This window comes from Dromaius novaehollandiae, chromosome W (genome assembly GCF_036370855.1).
Source record: "Dromaius novaehollandiae isolate bDroNov1 chromosome W, bDroNov1.hap1, whole genome shotgun sequence".
In the NCBI taxonomy this organism is placed as follows: Eukaryota; Metazoa; Chordata; class Aves; order Casuariiformes; family Dromaiidae; genus Dromaius; species Dromaius novaehollandiae.
The window spans coordinates 9,078,467-9,084,806 of NC_088130.1; the positions used below are offsets into that span (position 1 = coordinate 9,078,467).

Below are 6,340 nucleotides of genomic sequence, written 5' to 3' on the forward strand. Positions count from 1 at the left end.
GGTGCGCGCTGGAGTCCGATGAGCAGCGTCTCCCCGCCGGAACTGGCAAGACGATCCGGGCAAGGCTTTACAGCGAGGGTCCCATCTGGGTCGCCAGAAAACTGTTGTCCGAAAAGCGGATTCGTTGCCCGGTGTGCAATGAGCCAATAATTACACACTCAGGAGAGACATTTATTTATTTATTTATTTATTTCAGAGTTGCGCAAGCCTGGGTGCTCAGTGGTTTCCCACAAATCAAGCACACCCCCCTCCCCCCCCCCCCCCCCCAACTTTTCAGGTAGCATTTATACAATCAAATTTGCCATATTTGTGACTTCCTTCCTCTTATTTGCCATATTTGTGACTTCCTTCCTCTTTCACACTGATTGGTTAATGATTTCTTCACATTTCCCTGGGTCCCACCCCTGCTTCTCAAGGTCCTGGTCAATTAATTAACACTGCCCCAGCTGGGTCAGTAGGTGTTATCTTCTAAGGCCCTGAGGAAGAAGACATAATCCAGACCCCTTAATCAGCACTGTTTTAACAGTGAGAGGAAGCTTTTTGCTTCCCAAGGTCTTGGCGCCCAAACAGGCCTTATTTCTCAGCCTTGGCATCCTCCCTTTCGGAGAGTGGGGCACAGGAATGCAGACTGCTTGTAACTCCCTTATCTTTCCAGCCTGCACCAGCTCTGAGGCCTTTTCTTACCGAACTAGGAGCGCGGCCTAAGGCTTCAGCAAATTTAGCTACTTATGCTAAGCAAGTGTGCGGCTACTCATGCTAAGCAAATTCTGCCTAAGATAGAAGTTATCCAAATCTACCTACTTCAGACATTCTTTCTGAGCTTCTCAGGGTTGTTTTGTAACAATACCAGTCACAGTGACTCTAGACTTCTGTCTTACAGTCTTGCAGTGCACCTTATGCTGATCAGGCTGCGCACTCCCCTTTCCGGCCGGACCAAGCTGGGACTTAAAGCCCACTCAAACCCTGGGGATGGGACTCACACCCATCCCCTGGTACACCTTACGGTGGCCAGCCCGCATACCCCTTACAGTGCACTGTTACCAGACCAGAATTTAGAATTTAGGCGGGAATTTAAGTCTCACCTTTTCGGTGCCTCTCATTGCCAAAAGATCCCAGGTGAACTCACCCGATGGCGCCAGATGATCGTTTGGAGACGAGAGGCCCCGACAGTGGTCGCCTAGGGTCCCACCTGGGTCGCCAAACTGTTATGGAAATTAGGCTTGTCGGCCACCATAACACGGCCTGACCCTAGGTTCCCGCAGAAAAGTTCAGAGCCAAATCAAAGCAAATTAAATAATTAAATTTTAATTACACGCATGTAGTAATTAGAGCTCAAGCTGGGTGCCTCCGAAGAGGGACTTACTGATTTAGACATTACAGAAGAATCTGTCTTTGTTGCAGTTATAGATACAATCTCATTTCTATGTTATAAAGCGTATCATTTTCCATTGGTAGCTCAAACACACACCTAAGTTTCGAATGCATGAGTTCTTCTGGTTTTGCTTCTTTCCATACTGCTTCCATATCTGAAGTATCAGCTGGAGAAAGCATAGGCTGTTTCTCTTTTTTTTTCTTTTTTTTTGTTTTTGCCATAAACTTGTGTTTACTTTTCTCATTAGGATCATAGTCCAAAGGCTGTAGCATCACAGAAACATTAATTGATGTTCCTGCATCGATAATTGCACTGTTAGGTCTTACACAGTATCTACGTGGTGCTGTGGTCTTAACTTTGAAGCACACGTTTCTGTCTGTAGGATTGCCGAGCTTCAGGTTTGTAGTGACAACATCTGTGAAAGGCCCTTTGAATTTGAGCTCGTGCTGCAGTTCAAGGCTGAGGCCCTGCTCCACTTTCGCCATGTTCCTCCTCCTGCTGCTCGGCGGTGGCGGCACCAGGTGGAGGTGGCACCAGGCGGAGAGAGGAAGGGCCGGGCGGGAGAGGAAGGAAGGCAGGAAGGAAAGGAGGGAGGGAAGAAGGCAGGCGGGAGGCGTCCCCGGCTGGTGTAGTCACACCCCGCCGAGCGGCCCTGGGGCGATGGATCCTTCCCAGAAGGCTGGGTCAGTGTGGGGGGGTTGTGGGCAGTCCGCACTCGCGGGCGGCCCCGTCTCTTGGAGGGGGGGGGGGGCGGTGGTTCCGAAGGGGCCGTAAAATGGACACAGCAAGGCGTATTAAGAGGCAGATAGATGTCTGGCTCCTGCTCCGGATTGATCGGCCCTGGGTCAAATGGATCGTCTGGGTCGTTTCCTGGGGAGTCCCGTCCACCCACCACCCCCACCACCGTGTCGCTTGACGGAGGTGCTGTGGGGGCTGTGGGTGCCTCCGGTCCCTGTGCTTTCTTCTTGCTATGCTCTTTCAGGGTCTCAAGCATGGTACGCCACGGGGCTAAAACTCCTGCCGCTGTCTTATAATTTCTTGTTGCCACGTCCCAGAGCTTAACTCCGATTGAGTCCCACGTACCGAGGCTATAAATCATGGTGGAATTCACCTCTGGACAATTCGAACGTGCCCACACTAATAGCATTTGGAGATCTTGGAGGCGGGGGTATATCTCTACTGTGCTGTTTCAAAGTCTTTTGTATTACGTTTAGCACAGATCTATCTTGCAGGGAGATTCCATTTCCCACGACTCCCACGCGTTCCCGGCCGCTTACCTCCATCCAGCAGTAGTTAACCTGTTGCGCGCAATGCCGCTTCCTTGTGTTTTTCAGCTGCTCAGGGTGATCCGGGGGGGCTTCCCGGAGTTGAAGGTGGTAGAGACGGATATAATCTAGCCGGTCTCTCCGGGTTATCCCATTCCTCCTTATCGACTTCGGTGTCCGAGTCGACTACTGATGCCGCTCCTTTTTCACCGGGCTCGCTCCCTTTTGATCCACCGTCCCAAGACTTTCAAGTCCTCCTTAACTTTAATTCTTCACTTTGGGGTGACGTCAAAGGCACGGGCGGCTGAGGTGGCTGAGACAGAGCGGATTGATGGTCCGCCGGCGCCGGACCCGGTATTGTCACAGGCGAAAATAATTCACCAGAGGCAAATCCTGCTGCCGGTGATAACGCTGTGAAAGCAGAAGCTGCTGCCGTTCGCTCACTTTTCATTTCTTGTAAAGTCTCTTTTATGAGTCGCCACAATGTAGCCAATCGAATTGCTTCTTTTGAACCCTTGCTAATTTCTTCCCAAAGGGCACCTCCGATATTCTCCCAGGTGGGTAGTTCAAAAGCAACACCCACTCCCGGTATCAAGCCTCTATCCCAGGCCCATTTCAACAAAGTTTTTAATGTCCCATCGTCATAAGTTAACCCTCTCTTAGAAAGGATATGTTGGAGGAGCTTTACCACCACCGCTTCTTCCTTGGACAGTGAGACTCCCATCTCCTCCCCGACCGCTCACCTGTGCTAGGCGAGATTCCACCATAATCCTCGTGATCCCTGTCGCGGCTTCGCGCTCCTTTGACGCGGCTTACCCTCGCGACCCCTGTCGCAGCTTCGCAATCCTCTGTCACGGCTTCGCGTCCCTTTGACGCGGCTTCGCGACCCTCTGTCGCGTCTTCGTGTCCCTTTGATGCGGCTTTCCCGCTCACCCTCCTGTTCCAGCTGTCTTTATCGCTCAATCAAGCAACAGCAAGAGGGTCCCTGTTCGGGCGCCGGTTGCAGGCGATAAACGGACAGCACACCAATCAATATGATTAAATGCTGACACTTTATTAAGCCCGAATAGCATCTTTTATATGCTTTGACCGTGATCATGTGAATCAAACTATACAGTGATTGGTACATGTTCATTTAGCACGCACATCTGAGCAGTATGTGATTGGATAGCATGTACTGTCCACGAGGAGGCAAAGAAGCTCCCCTAAGCCCGTAAGTTTGTCACTGAACATCTGGGAGTTGTTTTTCTCGTTCCAAGGACAGTTTCTGACCACATTGCATGCCCTCTAGTAACCTTACCGGTAGGCCGCAAAACCTACTTTCACACTCTTGCTATTAGCATTAGGGCTGGATTGCTCACATGTCCGTTTTCCTCCAGATAATCCTCCACAGACCACCTGGCTTAAGTCCCTCCCTACAGCTTTCTAGCTTAGCCCAAATTTCTTTTCCTATCATAGAGACTAGGGGTTCATCAGAGCAGCCTTTCATGCCAATTCTCTTCTTTAATTGCCCTACAGGCTTTATTAACGCTCCACATTCAAAATTTGCCTGTATATTAGCAAAACTATCTCATAACTGAAATACAAATGAAACCCTGACCTTCCTTTCACTCAGGAACAGAAGACCCTAGAGAGCTCCTCTCCCAGGAGTGGAAGTGGAGAGGCCCTGAACCATCCTTCTCCCTAAACAATGGTGGTTTTCAACAGCAGAATCCTTCCTCTAGAGCTCCAGTGACAGGGCTTGCAATGGCTTGAGCTGCAATGTCTTTTAAAAAAAAATTGCCAACAACCCAATAAGCCCATGCGCGTAGTTTGTGTGCTGTGAATTTGACTACCTAGCTGTTCTCAATGGCAGCTACACTTGCAGAGGTCACAGTACATCTCCAAAAGGGGATGTGTAAGGGTGAGGCGGGGGCACCACCTGGACTCCCGGCAGGGACGGATACACAAACACAAGGCATACGATGGTCGATATGGAGCATTTATTACCTCTGCGTCTGAACGGGGGTTCCCCGGCGTTTTCCCGATTGAGGCAATAGTGGAGCGGGGGATCCCTGGCACCGCTGAGTGTCGGTCCAGGGTGAGGAACGCTGTGGGGGGGCACTAGATGAAGTTTTTATGTACCATACACATGCGCAGTAAGCATGTTGAGCTCATTGTTATTCTCGATTCAAAGCCCAGGTGCAGCGCCACCCTGGCACAGGCTGAACCACGTGACTATGGGTCAACATGCCCTGTTGATGCTTCTTTTCCCACGGAACGGTCTGGCTAGCTTCCATCGCCTATCTCCTCGACATTCTTCCGCACTTTCCCATACAGGGTGCTTCCTCCTAAAAATCAAGCCAGATTGTGAGGAGAAGTGACCAAGCAGAGGCCTACCCTGCTAGGCTGATCACCTAGACTTGTTGAGAAAATTAGGCTGTTTCTTGCCTCTTAGGCAAAAATAAGTAAATGGCTTTAGAATCAGACTGAAAAGCTTAAACTTTACACCCCCTCTTCCCCAGATACCATGGATAATCAGAGCTAATGAAGGCAATGTGTTCAGAAGGGCTCAGGGAATGCTTAGCAATGGGTCTGTCTTCATCCTTCTAGTCACTATCCATCAGGCTGACTAGAGAGGTCCATTCCTTCCCTTCACCCCATCCCTCCCAACTGTGTCCTGCCAGACATCCCTCAGCCCAGACCTCTCTCATCTCTTGGTCCATAGGAGACAGGAAATGTTCCCAGTGTCAGGGAGCAGCAAGGACAGGCACTGCACAGGGCAGGGCAAGGGGAGCTGAGGGTGACAGCAAGGCAGACACGGGCAGTGGCCTCACCAAGGTCCACAGTACCTGAGCAGGGTGAGCTGAGCAGGTTCAGTGACAATAACCAGGTTTGGCCAACAGTCCAGTGATTGCCAGACAAGTCCATGGTGATGAGGCAGGTCCAAGGTCAAGCTGAGAAGTCAAGTCAGCAAGTCAGGGTCAGGATCAAGCTCAGTGACAATAACCAGGGTCAGACACAGTCCAGTGGTTATCAGACAAGTCCATAGTGATGAGGCAGGACCGAGATCAAGCCAGAAAGTCAAGTTCATGGGTCAGGGTCAGGGTTTGGATCAGTGGGGTACATGGCCAGGCACAGGTATGGCTGCAATGCTGCTGCAACATAGCTCTGGTGGGGATCATGTATGAGAGCCTCATCTTAAAAGCCACTCTCAAGTGAAAGGGGGGAGTCCCCGCTGAGGTTTCTTAGCAGAGCTTTCTGGAAGAGCTCTCTTCAAGGCCACCAGCTGCTCTGCCTCTGAGTTGGCCCTGAGTCCAGGCAGCCAAACCCCCAGGAGGGGGTGGGGTGGATATGCACTCAGGGCCTTGGCACCCAAAACAGTATTTGGGAAACTTTATTGGGAAGGCCAGAAGTCTTGGATCTTTTTTCCAAAACATCCTGTCTTTATTATTAAATAACAAGAGCTGTGGAATTTTTTTCATCATGAAAATAAATAGAAGTTCCACTGATGTTTTTTAATTAAAATCATTTTGATTTTTCGTTTGAAATTACTTTTATTTTGAAATTTTCTTCACTTAAAAAATAAAAACTTTGGAAAATGCCAAAATCTGAAATGAAAGATTTGTTTGCCCTGAAGCCAAATTTATTTTATTTTTGTTATTTACCATTTTTTTCAGGAGCTTTCATGATTGATAACAGCCCCCAAAAATATTTGAAACTT

The 6,340-nt window shown here is 49.6% G+C and overlaps 1 pseudogene; it reads right to left on the reverse strand.

Annotated features, from left to right (window-relative positions):
* Window positions 1-297: 297 nt before the first annotated feature.
* Window positions 298-3,045, reverse strand: LOC135324275 (vesicle-associated membrane protein-associated protein B/C-like; annotated as a pseudogene).
* Between the last annotated feature and the right edge of the window lie 3,295 nt (window positions 3,046-6,340).